This window comes from Copadichromis virginalis, linkage group LG3 (assembly GCF_057382275.1).
Source record: "Copadichromis virginalis isolate Kocher_CV1m ecotype Utaka linkage group LG3, C_Virginalis_male_GT1.1, whole genome shotgun sequence".
In the NCBI taxonomy this organism is placed as follows: Eukaryota; Metazoa; Chordata; class Actinopteri; order Cichliformes; family Cichlidae; genus Copadichromis; species Copadichromis virginalis.
The window spans coordinates 44,867,792-44,886,232 of record NC_140620.1 but is presented as its reverse complement, the minus strand read 5'-3'; positions in this window follow the sequence as shown (position 1 = coordinate 44,886,232).

Below are 18,441 nucleotides of genomic sequence, written 5' to 3'. Positions count from 1 at the left end.
GTGCCTTTTTGGACCTCCCCATGATGTAAAGATGAAAGTTTTATTCCCTTTGAGTGAGGCCAATGAGGTAAATGTTTTATTTTGTTCCTTATCGTCGTATGTAAATACGCGAGTTTTGCGTGATACTCAAGTGCAATTACCGCAGTGTGAGGTGTAATGTGTACTTTATTGATCCTTTTGTTGGGATGTTTCGTTATATATAATGCTTAAGGACTTTATTAAGAATATTCGTTTAAGTTTTTATTTCTTTTTAGTTCTGACCGCATTGTATCGGCTGTGGTTGGACATCATTACATGTCAAGACATGTGGAAGAATCCTCCCGTCCGAAATAAATGTCAGTTAAAACGCAAAGAACAAGTTGAGCTTTATTAAGACTCGAGGGGAGTAACAGTCAGAACTCAGCCTGCTTCGTGCTGGAGGAGAGAGAATGAGAAAGAGGTCTGCCGCAGTGGAGCGGAGTCACAGCGGAGCCGAGTGGGAATGGAGCTGAGCCGACAGCGCGCTTGGTCACGTGATTAATCTCCCATCTCTCTCAAGCATCAAAGAAACCCAAACACACATAGATATCCCATAAGGCAACCAGAGTCCAGTGGTGCAGCTTGGTTAAGCTACAAAGAAGTAACACGTTTATACAAGTTAAATGTGGAGAGTAGATTTCGTTAGCTCATCTTAAAGGGACTAAAAGGGACTGAAGCAATGAAAGGGGAAGTGTGGTGGTTTTGGAGTAAAAGTTTAAGTTCATGTTATTAGTTGTTTATGCTAATTCAAATTCAAATTTTATTTGTCACGTACACAGTCATACACAGTACGATATGTAGTGAAATGCTTGGACAACTACTCGTGACCTAAAGAAAACAAAAAAAGGAAAGGCTATGAATAAGATAGGAAATAAATATGAAAAATTAAAAAGGGTAAATTTAACTAGGAAGGAATAAAATATAAATTAAGGTTAAAAATGAAATAACTGTACAACACAAATTAGAATGAAGGGTAAATTTAACTGGGAAGAATAAGATAAAATATATAAATTAAAGTTGAAAATAAAATAACTGTACAACAAAATACACAATACACAATATAGAACTATATAAGAATGTATGAAGAAATCTAAATCTAAATAAATATATACACAATAACAGCAGCTGTACAAGTATTAACTGGAAATGAAGAATATAGTGACCAGTGTTGTGCAAAACCAAAGTCCAGAAAGTCCAGTGTGTGTGTAAGAACCATATGTGTGGGTCAGTACTGTGTGGTGGTGTGATTGAGAGACCGTATCGCCTGCGGGAAGAAGCTCCTCCTCAGTCTCTCTGTGTTGGTCTTCAGGGAGCGGAATCGCTTTCCTGACCTCAACAGAGAGAACAGTCTGTTGTTGGGATGGCTGAGGTCCTTCACGATCTTCCTGGCCTTGGTCCAGCACCGCCTGCTGTAGATTGAGTGCAGGTCAGGGAGCTCGGAGCGGATGGTGCGCTCAGCTGACCGCACAACCCTCTGTAGAGCTCGTCTGTCCTGCATGGTGCTGTTCCCGAACCAGGTTAAGATGTTTCCCGCCAGGATGCTCTCTATGGTGCACGAGTAAAAGTTCCTGAGCACCTTGGAGGGCAGTTGGAAGTCTCTCAAGCGTCTGAGGTGGTAGAGACGCTGTCGGGCCTTTTTCACCACGGTGTTGATGTGACAGGACCATGACAGGTCCTGCGTGATGTGAACTCCGAGGTATTTGAAGCTGTCCACTCTCTCCACTGGGCACTCGTTGATGACGGGGGTCTGGTAGTTCCTCTCCTGCTTAGTGCTGAAGTCCACTATCAGCTCCTTTGTCTTACTGACGTTTAGAAGGAGGTTGTTCCTCTGGCACCAGTTCTCCAGATTCCTAATCTCCTTCAGGTAGGCCGTCTCGTTGTTATCAGAGATCAGGCCCACCACGACGGTGTCGTCAGCAAACTTGATGATGGTGGTGGAGCTGGTAGTGGCCACACAGTCATATGTGTACAAAGAGTACAGCAGGGGGCTCAGAACACACCCCTGGGGGGCTCCAGTGCTGAGAGTGGTGGAGGCTGAGACATGTCCGCCCATCCTTACTGCCTGTGGTCTGCCAGTTAGGAAGTTGGAGATCCACTGACACATAGATGAGCTGAGTCCCAGATGCTCCAGCTTGGTGGTGAGTGTGGAGGGAATTATGGTATTAAATGCAGAGCTGTAGTCTATGAAGAGCATTTTAACATAATTCCCCCTTCTAGTGTCCAAGTGAGTGAGTGATGTGTGGAGGAGATGAGAGATGGCATCGTCTGTGGAACGATTTGGACGGTAAGCGAACTGTAGTGGGTCCAGTGTGTCTGGTAGTGAAGAAATGATGAAGTCTCTGACCAGGCGTTCAAAGCACTTCATCACTACTGAGGTGAGGGCTACAGGGCGATAGTCATTGAGAGAAGCAGGGTGGGGTTTCTTTGGGACAGGAACAATGATGGACTCTTTGAAGCATGTGGGGATCACCGACTGAGATAAAGAGATGTTGAATATCTCAGTGAACACAGGAGCTAGCTGGTATGCGCAGTCTCTTAGGATACGACCTGGGATGCCGTCTGGTCCTGCTGCTTTCCTGGTGTTCACTCTCTTGAAGGCTCTCCTTACTTCATGCTCGGAGATGACGAGCACGTTTCCGGTGCTGGCAGTATCTTCCTGTCTGCAGCCGTTAGCGCCGCTAACACTAGCATTGTTGGAGACCTTAGCTGCAGCCTCGAAGCGAGCATAGAAAGTGTTCAGCTCGTCTGCCAGAGTCACGGCCGCGTTCGTCATACCGGTTGTTGGTGCTTTATAGTCCGTTATTGTCCTTAGTCCCCGCCACAGGCTCCTAGAGTCACTCTGTTGGAGTTGTGACTCTAGTTTCCTCCCGTAGCGCTGCTTCGCCTCTTTCACCGCCCTCCGCACGTTATATGACGCGGCTTTGTACGGGTCCATGTCCCCCGTCATGAGTCCCGTGTTGTAGGCAGCGGTGCGGGATCTCAGAGCGTCGCGGATGGTTTTATCCACCCACGGCTTCTGGTTGGGAAACGTTGTGATAGTCTTTGTCTCCACGGTATCATCCGCTAGTTTCCCGATGAATCCCACAACCGCTTCCGTAAACACGTTGACGTCATCGTCGGAGCTGTTTCTGAACATGCCCCAGTCTGCGTCATCGAGTGCGTCCTGTAACGCGGCCACCGATTGATCCGTCCAGCGCGCGACCTTCCTCTGAACCGGAACTTCCTGTTTCAGCCTTTGTTTGTATTTTGGCATGAGGAAGATGGCGGCGTGATCAGATTTGCCAAACGGGGGGCGGGATTGTGCCTTGTAGCCGTCCTTGACCGTAGTGTAGCAGTGGTCCAGTGTCCTTTCACCCCTGGTGGGGCAGGTGATGTGCTGATAAAAGTTCGGCGCTGCGCGTTTGAGGTTGGCGCTATTAAAGTCCCCCGTCACAATAAGCGCAGCGTCCCGGTGTTGTGTCTGGTGCTGTGTGAGTGCCTCATGCAGCTCGCATAAGGCGGTGACCGTGTCCGCTTGTGGTGGAATATAAACGGCACTTACAATGACCGATGTAAATTCCCGAGGTAGATAAAAAGGACGACACATGATGGACAGTAGTTCCAGATTTGGTGTGCAGGAGCGTGTGAGAGGAACAACGTTCGCACTGTTGCACCAGTTGTTGTTCACCATTAAACACACGCCGCCTCCCCTTGACTTCCCCGAGTCCCGTGTCCTGTCCATGCGGTGAACCGAGAAGAACTCGGCCGGCTGGATGGCGTGGTCCGGCACCGCTGGGTTCAGCCATGTCTCGGTGAAGCAGAGGAGATTGCAGTCCCGAATGTCTCTCTGGAACTTTATCCTGGCCCTGAGGTCGTCAAGCTTGTTCTCCAGTGACTGGACGTTGGCGAGCAGGATGCTAGGCAGAGGTGTGCGGTGTGCACGAGCTCTCAGCCTGTTCCTGACGCCGGCTCGCTTCCCTCTAGGCCGCCGCCGCTTCCCTTTGTTCTCCCTCGAGATCTCACTCGGCCAATTAACTGTAATTAAGGTACATTTAAGTTGATTATAAGGCTGCCCCGGACTCTGTGGGGCTGGGCGGTGCTGCTGCTGCGGGCCCCGGTCCGGATGGGCCTGGGCCCCCTTGCCCTGGTGGGTTCCAGAGTGTGGGGGTGCCTACTGGGGTCAGCGGGGGAGCTGGCCCCAGGGAGAGGCCGCTTGCCCCTCCCTTTCTTCCCTCCCCATCCTCAGCTGCCTCCCTATTCCCACTCTACCACACCCACCCACACACGCAGGGCTTGGGGTGCAGGTATGTCACCAGGGTGCAGGGGAGGCACTCCCCCTCTGTCCCCTTCTGGCCGTCTGTGCCTCAATTTTATTCTGCAACCTAGGCATCCACATTACTCACACTCTCACATAACACATACATATAGGGCCTTGGGGGTGGGCACATTTTACAGCATCCAGAGGATGGTCGTGTATTCCAACCCACCTCTGGCGCTGGTGCTCTACCCTCAATTTTAAATGCATATAGACACTAAGGGTTTTCGGGAGGAGTCGTGCTGCTCTCTGAGAGGAAGCAAGTACCATGCTCTCCTGAGTTTTAAATGCACTTTAGAACAGCACACAGCAACACTACATATGAGCGGGCGTAGGGAGGTTTGAGGTCTTCACTCACCCCGGTTCTGTTAGCCGTCAGACTGGGGTCTGGGATGCGGGGCCTCCCTGCTACTACAGATAAGGAGGTGGTCCGCTTGCCTCCACCCCAGAGAGAAGGGTTACATCTCCTGGGTCTAGGTGCGGCTTGCCCCTCTGAGGGTGGGGGTACCTGGACCTGGGATATAGAGTATGTTTGGGGAGTGCGACTGTCTGTCTGTCTATTTGTGTCTGTCTACACGTTGGGTGAGTGCTGAGTATTTGGTTGTGCATATGGGGTGGGAATGCACGTCTGTGTCCGCGTGTGCCTGTTCGTCTGTGTCTATATGTCAGGTTGGGTCTTAGACTCAACCTCTCTGGGTACATCTCAGGCCCTCCAAAGTACGGAGGTCTATCTCCCCTCACCACACTCCCTGCCGGTGGCTGATGCCCTCAGACGTTGGTGTGTTGGTGGTCCTTGTCATCTGGGGCTGGGCGCTCATGTATGTACCGGCTCACTCCTGGTGGCCGATTGGCAGGGCCTGGCGTCTGTGGCCTGGCTGGGCTCCTTCCGGGGGTGGGATGCCCTCAGGCCTCTGGGCCTGAAGCTCGGTCCTCTCTGGCACAGCTGGCTGCCGGCAGAGCCCGCGGGCACGCCACTGCAACCCCCTCTGGCCTCTGCTCCGTAGCTGCTGGGTGACCTCTCGTTTGGGGCTCTACTCAGCTCTTCCCAGGAGGGTGGCACGATTCCCTCCCTTTTGGTGGTCCTCCTCGGGTCCTTGTACTCTGGGGCCTCTGGATATCTGGGGCCTGGATCTCCTCCATACCTGCTTCAGACCCTGGTGGATGGGGCTATGGCTCCCCACACTCCCTAGCAGATCGTTACATGGAGTGTTTTTGAACAACTACCTGCTTACAGGGCCAGAGTTAACCAACTCTCTGGTTGGGGTCATGTGCTGATTTCGGAAAGGTCCATTTGCAGTGATGTGCGACATTGAGCGCATGTTTCATCAATTCAGAGTCAGAGAGGAAGATCAAGATTACTTTTGCTTCTTGTTTTGGGACAATGGAGACTTCAACTCTACTCCATCTGTCTATTACATGCACGTACACCAATTTGGAGCTGCTTCTTCCCCTGCCTGTGTGAACTTTGGTCTCAAATATATTGGTGCACAAGGTCAAGGCAAGTTCAGTGAAGCTACCATAAGGTTCATTGAGCGATATTTTTATGTGGACGATGGTCTTATCAGTTTCCACTCAGAAGAAGAGGCAATTCATTTGGTAAAGTAAGCTAAGGAACTTTTCAGCACAGGAGGCTTGCGACTTCACAAGTTCGTTTCAAACAGTAAGCAAGTACTTAATTTTCTGCCGGAAGAAGATTGTGCAGAAACAGTAAGAAAAGACTTGTCACTGGGCGAGCAACAAATTGAAAGAGCCCTAGATGTCAAATGGTGCATCAACTCAGATCATTTCCAGTTTCAAGTAGTTGTGAACGAGCATCCACTTTCCAGAAGAGGAGTGTTGTCCATGTTAGCCTCTATTTACGATCCACGTGGCTTTGTGGCATCTTTTGTTCTACTTGGGAAGCAGATACTACAGCAAATGTGTTGTGAGAAAGCAGATTGGGACAAACCACTCTCAAGCAATCTGAAGTCACGGTGGGAGTCCTGGTTGTTGGATCTAAAAAATCTAGCTGATGTCAAAATTGACAGATGTTACGTGCCAAGAGATTTTCAAACAGTTCAAAAGTACGAGCTTCACTATTTCTCAAATGCAAGTGTTTCAGGGTATGGTGTCTGTACATACCTGAGAGCTGTCAGTGAAGCAGGACAAGTCCACTGCTCTCTTGTCTTTGCCAAGTCCAGAGTAGCACCCACGAAGGTTACTACGGTGCCAAGATTGGAGCTGTCTGCAGCAGTTGTAGCAGTGCGGATTAGTGACATGCTCAAAGCAGAGTTGGAGCTAGAAGATGCTCAAGAATTCTTATGGACAGATTCTGTCACGGTTCTGGGTCGGTTCGACCCAGTATTTTGAGTTTATTATGTTTTGATTTATTTTTGAATGATCATTTTGTTACTCTTGTGCTTTGTTGATTATTATTATTATTATCATTGGAATTCTATGTGTCTGTTTATTCATGTGTTAGGAATTGTCCTTCGGTTGTGTCTGTATAGTATAGTTCAAGTTCCATGTGTCATTTTCTGTCTGTCCTTCAGTGTCGTGTCTGTGTCCTTGTGTAGTGTTTTCTTGTTTCCTGTTTTATTGTGAAGGTCGGCATCTCATGTGAGTGTGTTCAGTTTTACCTCCCTTGTCTCGTCTTGTTAATTACTCCCAGCTGTGTCCACCACCTGTGTGTAATCTCCCTGTGTTTCTCTGTGTGTATTTAAGTCGCGTCTTCTGTCATTGTAGTTGCTGGTCCGTCTGTGTATCCACCATGTCTCACTTGTGTGTTTTCCCTGCTGTCCGTCGTCATTCTCCGCTGCTCATCCTCCTTCATGTTCATGTCCTGGTTTGTGTTCACTAGTTTAGTTGTTCTCAGTTTAGATAGCCTTCTGTTCCTTTTGCCATTTGCCCATTTTTATTTTGTGTTTAATAAACCACCCTCACACCTTTACAAGTGCCTGCGTTTGGATCCTCCTTTATTTCTTCCACACGGCTCATCTCACTTGCCGTGACAGTACGGACCAGCCAGATATGGATCCAGTGGCATTCAGCCCACCCAAGGAGCTTCAGGAGTCCGTTATCGACTCTGCTTCAAGATTAATCAACCTGTGGGTAGAGCATGAGGGAGAAGCGTTTCTCTATACTGTGGAAGCCAGGCTACAACAGCTTATTTCCGGTTACCCTTGGTTATTGGACTCACTCCACCCGCTCGTACAGAATTTTGTTCTTCACGAGCTCCATCTTCACCCTCCCGCCGCTACCGCTCGCCTACTCGCTTCAATGGAGGACGTGCCATCCGACCCGCCGGACGAGGAATTACCCGGTCCATCGGAGCCGTCTCTGAAAAGGAAGCGACGGTCGCACCGCCGGCGCGGCACCCCACAGCCAGATGTCGGGACAACCCATATGGTAAAAAAATACATTTTTCCTGGCCAAAATATATTTCAAATATATGGTAAATATATTTTGTATTTGTGATGCTCCAAAAAAATTATTTTTGAAATTGAAAATATATTTCTTTCAAACCAAAATACATTTCAAAACATATTTTAGGGTGAAGAAAATACATTTCCAACCTTACAGTAGAATGTATATCAAAGTATCCTTTAATTAAAATGTATTTAGTGCAATAATGATGATAATAATAATAATACTAAAAGTAACATGTTTTATGCACATCTGCAAAAAACAGTTGGATTCAAACAAAAGAGAGTCAAAGGTCTATCATGAATTAGGTTATTTATTCATTTGCTTACAGTATTTCTGTCATGATCCTGGGTCGTTGATACTTATTTTCCACCCTAATTTACGAATAAATTCTTTACAAATCCTACCATGTGGATTCATGGATTTTTTTTTTCACATTCTGACTCTCACAGTTGAAGTGTACCTCTGGTGCAAATTACTGACCTCTGTCATCATTTTAAGTGGGGGAACTTGCACAATCGGTGGCTGACTAAATACTTTTTTGCCCCACTGTATAATAAAGGCCTCACTGTGTTGTGAACTTAGGAGTAGATTGTAGGAGACCTCTCCCCCACTGAGTGGAAATTCCCCAGAGGATCTTTTAGGGTGGGGGTCTCAACATTTATAACTGTGGTCGGGAAGGGAGAGGGGTTTTATGACCTCTAGGGAGTTACCTACACCCACAGTGTTTTAACTGTCACGCACACACATCCACACGCACACTCACTCATGTGCACACACATACACACAGGTATGCGCACACAGTCACACACGAGCACTCACATAGACACGAGGGAACGCACATGTGCATTCATGTGCTCGTGCACATAGACACAGACAGAGTTTGCAGTACACCGTAGGGGTTTTTATGATGGGGTCACTTCTATAAAGCTGGCTGTAACTAACAAAGGGGTGAAGATTTTTGCAGAGGGACACCGGCCTCGTCTTCCCTTCTAGAAGTGCATGCTTAAATGAAGATGAGTAAATGAAGATGAGTAAAGATGAATAAAGATTTTGTGAAAATGACTACTGAGTCCAGTGCCATCTCTGGATGCTCGAGGAATAAAAGAACCGGGGTAAAACTGATTTCGTAACAGTGTATAAGTAGTTTTAAACCTCGCGATTTATGACATCAAATAGAGATTGAAAATAGAGATTTTCAATCTCTATTTTCAATAGAGATTGAAAATGTGATGTCATTCAGGGGTAAAACCGCAAAGGATTCTGGGAACTCGTGGCAAGAGGTACTAGTGCACACAGGCTTTCAATTGAAATCAGTTACACAGCGATAAAAAGAAACACAAAAAATGGCAAGAAGCTGTTGTATTATTAACTGCAATAGCTGGTCGCATGATAGTCACGGGAAGCCGACGGGTAAAGAGATCGGTTGTTATTGGATTATGTCGTTGAAGAGAAATTGTTCAAGCCATGTTTCCGAAGTAACAAAGAGCCGACGGATGGTCTGGATTGCAGCCATTCAAAGACCAAATATAACGTCCCAGAACACTCCAGCTCACATTTTAGTCTGCTCCAAGCATTTCCACAAAGGTCAGTGTTCTGTTGTAGTTAATATGTCATTTTTCTTAACATAATTGGTGATATAGGTTACAAGCAAGTCTGGCGCTGAACAAAAATTGTCGTGCTATGCTCCTTTGTTTATTGTGCATAAATAGTGAATTGTCCTGACAAAATATTGCGTTTTGCTTCTGTTATTACCATGGTACATTGACTAAAACATATACTTGTATTCACAGGATAAAACAGTTTTTGTGTATCACTAATTGCCCAGTACGATTACAGCATACAATATTATTGTCACTGCTACATTTCTGTAACGCATACCAGAAATTATTTCCACTACTAATTAATTACCTTTGAGCTCAAAGGTCCTATTAATAAATGGTTAACGAATGTGTATTTATGAAGATGATTTGTGAGACTGGTAAACTTACCTTTGTTCGTACGATGGTCTTTCGTTCTGCACGGTGCATTTCAAGGGTCTGTACCCATCCGTCGGTAAACTGTACCTGGGCTTGTTGAAGTGACCTGAAGTTACTAAACTTCATGAGTGTATGCACTCACTCCAAGAACCGTATAATTATAAAAGAAAAAAGCAAGAAAAAAATATAAAGAAAAAGCAAGAAGGTGTTGGAACCGGAGAATGAATGTTTTGCGGTGCTGCAAATGCCTGCATTTACCGCGGTCAAGTGAGCCGTCACTTACGAAGTCACAGTCAAGCTAGCCGCACCGCCAGCCGCACCTAAAATGTGGTTGCACAACTCTTACGCATATTACGGTATGGGTGAAGACCAGCTTAGAAACGCAGTCTTTTGTGTCCTGACACTATTTTACTTCACAATCCACTCCCAGTTTTGGTGTATCTCCACTTTTCCCCCTGTGATCCACAGCCCAAATTACTGTATGATTCAGAGAAAATTAACAATAAAATTTACCCAATATACTCTACTGTACTTTTAATATCCTCATCTTTGAGCTCAGATTACAGGAAAACTGTAAGAGGTGACACAGATATCTCACTGGATTCTGACTCTGGGTGACCCCCACTCTGCACCCTGTGATCCACAGCCAAAATTACTGTACTGTTTCTGAGAAAATTGATAGTAAACTTTGCACAATTTACTGTACTGTACTCTATTCATTCTCATTTTGACCTCAGATTACAGGAAAACTGTAAGAGGTGACGCAGATATTTCACTGGATTCTGAATCTAGGCCATCTCCACTCTTCACCCTGTCATCCACAGCCAAAATTACTATACGGTTTTTGAGAAAATTGATAGTAAACAGCACGGTGGCACGGTGGTTAGCACTGTTGCTGCACAGCAAGAAGGTCCTGAGTTCAATTCCACCATCAGGCCGGGGTCTTTCTGTGTGGAGTTCGCATGTTCTCCCCGTGTTTGCGTGGGTTCTCTCCGGGTACTCCGGCTTCCTCCCACCGTCCAAAGACATGCAACTTGTGGGGATAGGTTAATTGGATAATCCAAATTGCCACTAGGTGTGAATGTGCGAGTGAATGTGAGTGTGAATGGTTGTCTGTCCCTATGTGTTAGCCCTGCAACAGACTGGCGACCTGTCCAGGGTGTACCCTGCCTCTTGCCCAATGACAGCTGGGATAGGCTCCAGCGCCCCCCGCGACCCTGAAAAGGACAAGCGGAAGCGAATGGATGGATGGATGATAGTAAACTTTCCACAATTTACTGTACTGTATTCTATATATTCTCATCTTTTACTTCAGATTACAGGAAAACTATAAGAGTTGACGCAGATATTTCACTGGATTCTGACTCTGGGTGACCCCCACTCATCACCCTGTCATCCACAGCCAATATTACTGTACGGTTTTCTGATAAAATTAAATCCTAATCCATTACTGGACAAAATGAGTTCATTGAAGTATTTGCTTAACTACAAAAAAATTTCTTTCCACACAAAATTGAAATTTTTCAAAATGTCATTCACACACCACCTCAAGTAGCAACTTTAGTTTTAGACATTATTTATTCAATGCTTAATCACAACAATAGTCCTATGGAGCGCCAGGACTGCCATAATGAATTAATTAAATACACCATTAAATAATTAATTAAATGTGGCAATAATTAATTAAAATTCGAATCAATTAATCAAATAAATAGTTATGACACATGTAATTAATTAATTATTGACACATTTAATTAATTATTTATGTATTTCACATTTTAATTAATTATTGACACATGTAATTAATTATTGACACATTTAATTAATTATTTAATGATTTATTTATTTCATTTTGGCAGTCCTGACTTGTCAAGATACAGCCTCTTTGCAAAAGTGCTTCGATGATTTCGGAGATGGCTGCCCAGTCTCACGGCAAAGCGTGGGATAGACCCGCTCGCCTCGCCTCGCAAGCATCCCACCGACAAAGCGCAGGCCCCGGTACACAGCTGTAGTAACCAGTGTTGGTCAAGTTACTTGAAAAAAGTAATCAGTAACTAATTACTTCCCCAAAAAAGTAATCCCGTTACTTTACTGATTACTTATTTTCAAAAGTAATTAATTACTTAGTTACTTAGTTACTTTTTAAAAACACGATTCAGCTCAGCTGCAGACTCGCTGCTGTTTAAATGTTTGAAAAGGAAGATTAGATATAAACAAACGTCAAACATAGACTCAGTCTGCCTTCACATTTGATATGAGGCCAGCACGTATAGTGGCTGTGTCCTGTTTTAAGATCATACATGTAAAATTGTTGTCTGACCTCCATCGATCCAGCCGCTCAGAGTCCGTGGTTACCATGGTTACTGCATAAGCAGCTATAATGTTAACAGCTGGCACTGAGGTAACCTACCGGCAGCATGGGTGTTTATGTTTTTTATTGCAAAAGAACTGTCTGAATGGTTAACTGAAGTTAACTTGGATAAATTATAATTAAGGAGTATCACAGATAACGCCTACGTGAGCTGTGCGACTGTTCACCACTACACTGAAATCAGCAGGCTATTACTGAAATACACGTGCTATATCATAAACTATGATATAAATAGGGAGGTCCTATTAACATGTTTAGTTTTAAAGGACACCTTCCTGCCTTTAGTCTCCTTCATGAGCAGTATTAGTTTTCTTCTAACATCCAGAAGTCTGCACGATGTGTTTCATAGTTTTTAACAAGCCTTTGACAGATAAACATAACATGACCGAAAAAGCAAAAAAAAAAAAAAAAAAGAGAGAGAGATTGTTGACATAAGAAGAGAAAATGCTCTCAATTATGGAGACAGGCAAATGGTTCATTTATGTTTGATGTGTGTTTATTCCTCCCTAAATATCGTCGGTGAAGTTCGCCATGCACGTCAGATTTTCCTGCGCATTTTTATACCTCTGCCAACAGAGAGAGAAAAAAATCACATTTTAACAGACAGCTGGTGCTTAGAATACAGTTGAATAACTATTAAAAAAAAGGTGATATTTAGATGATAGTTTAGTCTAACACATGTGCCAGTGAACCATTAAACGTCTGTGAAACTATGCAGTTATGAAACGTAACTTTAACCTCAGCCAAACCAATTTGCTCAGTTGTAAATAAAACAGCGAAGTAAACGTGACCCGACAGACAGAACCTGAGTGAATGAAGTCCAGCGTTTAACCACTGAGAGCTAAAACTCAGCTGAGGTTTCAAAGCTGTGTGCCGGTGATTGGACATCAGCCGCTGATGAAGCTGGTTCGCCTATAAAGTGCTCTGTAAGGAAACAAGCTCCAGCAGCTCTGCGCTCGGGGAAAACACTATATTTACTTATCTTGTGCAGAAAAATGCGCTGACATTGCTTTATATCGAGCACCGCCTGCCCAGTTAAACTGTGACTATCACCAGGTAATGTAGGCGTGTTTCTTGAATTAGCAGCAGGTGTTAAACAGCTGACAGATGAGGAGGAGGATGCATGCAGGTAAACTGAGGGTCTGTTGAGCTGATCGCTGGTTTCATGAGAAAAATGTCAGCTCGTTCTTTATGTTACAGAAGCACAGAGACACAAGACCAGGCGGAAAGAGACGATCGTTCGGTGAAAATGAGAATCTGCGAATGCAACATGTGGAACACGGAGAGTGGAATATGTAAACAAACCGGTTAACGTAACCCCCTGGGTGCACTCTGCATGCTAATTGTTAGCAGAGCTAGTGAAATCTCTGAAAACATCTGAGCACTTTTGCAAACATGTTCTATGTTGACAACCTGACCAGACATACGGCGCGACATTCACGGCTAAAACACTGTTAAAAGTGTAGCTGGTGACAGAAAAACGGGGTATTTTAAAACTACACCACCACCATTGCTGCCTGTGATTTGATCTGCATTCTGGGATACCTGGCTGCCCCAAGTCTACACAAGCAATTGATTATCTAGGATCGACCTGTTTTGACTTACTTTGCACGGCAACCAATCAAATGTTAGAGAAGCTGCATGGGCAGCGTTAACCCCGCCCCCTGAGTTTGATGGGTGAGGCTGACAGATAAAATTATTTCAAGATGAGAGCCAGGCGCCAGGACTGCCAAAATGAAATAAATAAATATATCATTAAATAATTAATTAAATGTGTCAATAATTAATTAAAATGTGAAATACATAAATAATTAATTAAATGTGTCAATAATTAATTAATTACATGTGTCATAACTATTTATTTAATTAATTAATTCCAATTTTAATTAATTATTGCCACATTTAATTAATTATTTAATGGTGTATTTAATTAATTTATTATGGCAGTCCTGGCGCTCCATAATAGTCACCTTAAGGCACTTTACATAATAAGTTAAACCTTACAATAATACATACAGAGAAAAACCCAACAATCATATGACCCCCTATGAGCAAGCACTTTGGTGACAGTGGGAAGGAAAAACTCCCTTTTAACAGGAAGAAACCTCAGGCTCAGGGAGGGGCGGCCATCTGCCTCGACCGGTCAGGGTGAGAAATTACATTTCTCAGATTACTGATTTCTCATATTACACTACACAGTTTAGATATATTGTTATTCATTATCTGTCATCACACAAATCAACCCAAAAAATCAAAAAGGAAATACTTAAAGTACATCACATTTATATACAAATGAATGATAAAAGTCACACAGAAAAAGAACATTCTGTGCTTTTCCATAAATCACATAGACACATATAAAACATATCACTGTTTTTAATGGTGTGTCAGAAAGCCCTGTGCTCTAGATTATGTTACATGAAGTATCACAATTAATAACAAGTTCTTTTAAATCTACAAATGTTAACTGTCTCAAATGTTTCACTGCTTAAACACGGTCAGTGTTTTTTTTTATTATTTAAAATCAAATCAAATCAAATCACTTTTATTGTCACATCACATGTGCAGGTACATTGGTACAGCACATGTGAGTGAAATTCTTGTGTGCGAGCTTCACAAGCAACAGAGTTGAGCAAAATACAATAATGTAAACAAGCAAAATACAAGAATGGCTACATCTGAAACTAATAAATATATGTACAATATATAATTGTATATGCATTTCTGGATGTGTATACTAAATATTTTTCTACGTGTGTGTGTGTGTGTGTACACATATTTTACAAATTAAATAGAGTAAACAATAAATAAATATATAAAAATATACAGAGTTGAGACATGTGCAAAACAGTGGCATTACTGTACAGTATGGAGTGCATAATGTTGAAGTTCCAGTAGTGAAGCTGAGGTGTCTATGACGTGTTCAGCAGTCTGATGGCCTGGTGGAAGAAGCTGTCTCTCAGTCTGCTGGTACGGGACCGGATGCTGCAGAGCCTCCTTCCTGATGGAAGCAGTCTGAACAGTTTATGGCTGGGGTGACTGGAGTCCTTGATGATCCTCCCCGCTTTCCTCAGGCACCGCTTCCTGTAGATGTCTTGGAGGGACCATTCTGACCATTTCCTCGTGGCTGCGTGCAGCGGGGCTAGGGGAGGGTCTGTGGTGATGGACGTGGGTTACTGACCTGGTAGCCTGTCTGCCCCTGGGTGGGTCCGGGATGGGCGTGAGGGTCTGGGGGCGCTCCATCTCTGGGCCGGGGCCCTGGCTGGGCCTCGGGGCCTTGGGTCCTGTTTTGTGTGTTGCCGGGGTTGTGGGCGGGTGGGTGCATGGGAGCCCATCCCTGGCGCAGGGTGCCGCCGGCGTGTCGAGTCGCCTGTGGGGCTCTTCAACCGGTGGGGGAGATTGTTACACCTTGCAGGAGCTTTCTTCCCCTCAGGAACTCTCTGCAGGAGGGGGAGATACAGGAGAGGTGGAGGAAGATCTCAGCCTGGGCGTCTATTGTCTCATGTAGTCTGGAAGACGAGTGGATGGTGGGGTGGGTGCAGTTTTCTCTGTGGTGGGGTTGGGTGGACTGTCCCGGGCTCTGTGGGGCCGGGGGGCGCTGCTGCGCTGGGCCCCGGTCTGGATGGGCCTGGGCCCCCCTTTCCCTGGCGGGTCGCGGAGTGTGGGAGTGCCTACTGGGGTCAGCGGGGGAGCTGGCCCCAGGGAGGGGTCACCTGCCCCTCCCTTCCTTCCCTCCCCATCTCCAGCTGCCTCCCTCCTCCTGCTCCACCACAACCACCCACACATGCAGGGCCTTGGAGTAGGGGTATGTCACCAGGATGCAGAGGAGGCTACCCCCCCCTCTGTCCCCTTCTGGCTGCCTCTGCCTCAATTTTATCCCACAACTTAGACATTCACATTACTCACACCCTCATTACACATACATATAGGATCTTGGGGGTGGGCACGATACACGGAGTCCAAGTTACCATCAGGGTGTACGCCTCACCCCTGGCGTCGTTGCCCACCTCTCAATTTTAAATACATGTAGACATTGAGGGCTAGCAGGAGGGACTATGCGCTTACCTGCTGCTCTCTGGCAGGTAGCTCTATGCCCTCCTGGGTTTTAATTGCACCTTAGAACACACATGCATCAACACTACAATGAGCGGGTGGAGGGAGGTTTGGAGTCTTCTCTCACCCCCATTCTCTGCGGCCTACTGGAGCGGGGGGGCTAGGAGGAGTGGGCCATCCGACTGCGGTCTGGGGCCTCCCTGCTGCTGCGGAGTCGGGGCGGTCTGCCTCTCCCCACCGCAGGGAAAAGGGTAACACCACCTGGGTCTGGGTGCAGTTCCCCCCTCCAGGGGCAAGGGTACCTAGACCCGGTTTGTAGAGTACGCTTGGGGAGTGTGATCGTGTATACAGCGTCCCTTCATGTCTGTCTCCACGTCGGTTGAGTGTGAAGTACATATGAGAGCATGAGGGTGGGAATGGATGTTTGTGTCTGTGTGTGCCTGTATGTCTGTGTCTATATGTCAGGTTGGGTATCAGACGCCACCTCTCTGGGGACATCTCGGGCCCTCCAAGGTTTGGAGGCCTATCTCCACCCACCACCACTTCCCCTGCCGGTGGCGGACTCCCTCAGGTATCGGTGCGTTGGTGGTTCTTTGTATCTGGGGGTGGGTGTCCGGGTACACACCGGCTCACTCCTTGGCGGCCGCTTATTGGGGCTCGCTCGGGCCACTTTGGAGGTGGGGTGCCCCCGGCCTCTCGGCCTGGGGCTCGGTCACTCAGGCACAGCTGGCTGCCGGCGGAGCTCACGGGCGCGTCACTGCAACTCCCCCTGGCTTCTGCTCCGCGGCTGCTGAATGAGCCCTCATCTGGGACTCTCCTTAGCTCTTACTGGGACAGTGGCGCAGCTGCCCCTCTGTGGGTCTTCCTTGGTCTCTTGTGTTCTGGGGGCCTCTGGATGTCTGGAGTTTTGATCTCCTCCATACCGGCTTGATACCATAAAGGACAGGGCTGTGGCTCCCCACACTCTCTAGCAGATCATTACATGGAGAAACCTTTGGAATGCAAGCATGCTGATCCACACAGGTATGCACACAGGTGTACACATGGGTATTCACAGATGCGGACTACAGCTTTCTTGGCTGCTGCCTCAAAGCACACTGTGCGCTGTCTATCTTGCGTGCTGCACAATATCGTTTATTATTTAGTAACTATTGATATCTATGACTAGCTAGTTTATTGTGATGGTGCTTTTTTTTTATTATTATTATGTTGCTCTTTGTTGTTTGCTGTCTCCCCTGTTTTTTTGTTTTTCTTTCTCTCCATACAGGTGACCCAGGAGTTTTTTTTTTTTTTTTTTTTTTTTTTTTTTTCTCTCTTCCCCCCCTTCTCACCGTCTCTTCTCCCTTTTGGTTTTCTTTCTTCCTCTCCCCCTCTTTCTTTCATTCTTTCCCCCTGTCCTATTATAAAAAAAAAAACAAAAAAAGGATGACAAAGGATGAACTGAAGCTCCGCCATCACGTGATGTCACATGCTGCTGTTTCTGATGTCACTTCCAGAAAAAAAAAAAAAAAAAAGATGTCTTGGAGGGAGGGAAGCTCACCTCCAATTATCCGTTCAGAGCACCGCACTACTCGCTGGAGAGCTTTGCAGTTGTAGGCGGTGCTGTTGCCATACCAGGTGGTGATGCATCCAGTGAGGATGCTCTCAATGGCACAGTGATAGAAGGTCCTGAGGATGCGGGGGCTCATGCCAAATCTTTTCAGTCTCCTGAGAAAGAAGAGGCGCTGCTGCGCCTTCTTCACTGTTTTGTTTGTGTGTACTGACCACGTAAGATCCTCAGCCAGATGTACACCAAGGAACCGGAAGCTGCTCACTCTCTCCACAGCAGAGCCGTTGATGGTGATGGGGGTGTGTACTTCTCTGCACCTCCGGAAGTCCACTATCAACTCCTTTGTCTTTGCGACGTTGAGGGTGAGATGGTTGTCTTGACACCAGTGGGTCAGGGCGCTGACCTCCTCCTTGTAGGCCGTCTCATCACCATTGGTGATAAGACCCACCACTGTAGTGTCGTCCGCAAACTTCACAATGATGTTGGAGTTGTTAGTGGCTGTGCAGTCGTAGGTGTAGAGTGAGTACAGGAGAGGGCTCAGTACACACCCCTGTGGAGCACCAGTGTTCAGTGTGATGGGGGATGAGGTGATGTTGCCCAGTCTGACCACTTGGCGTCTGTCAGACAGGAAGTTAAGGATCCAGCTGCAGAGGGAGCTGCTCAGTCCTAGATCCTGCAGTTTCCTGTCCAGCTTCGAGGGAACGATGGTATTGAATGCTGAGCTGTAATCTACAAACAGCATTCTCACATACGTGTCTCTCTTCTCCAGGTG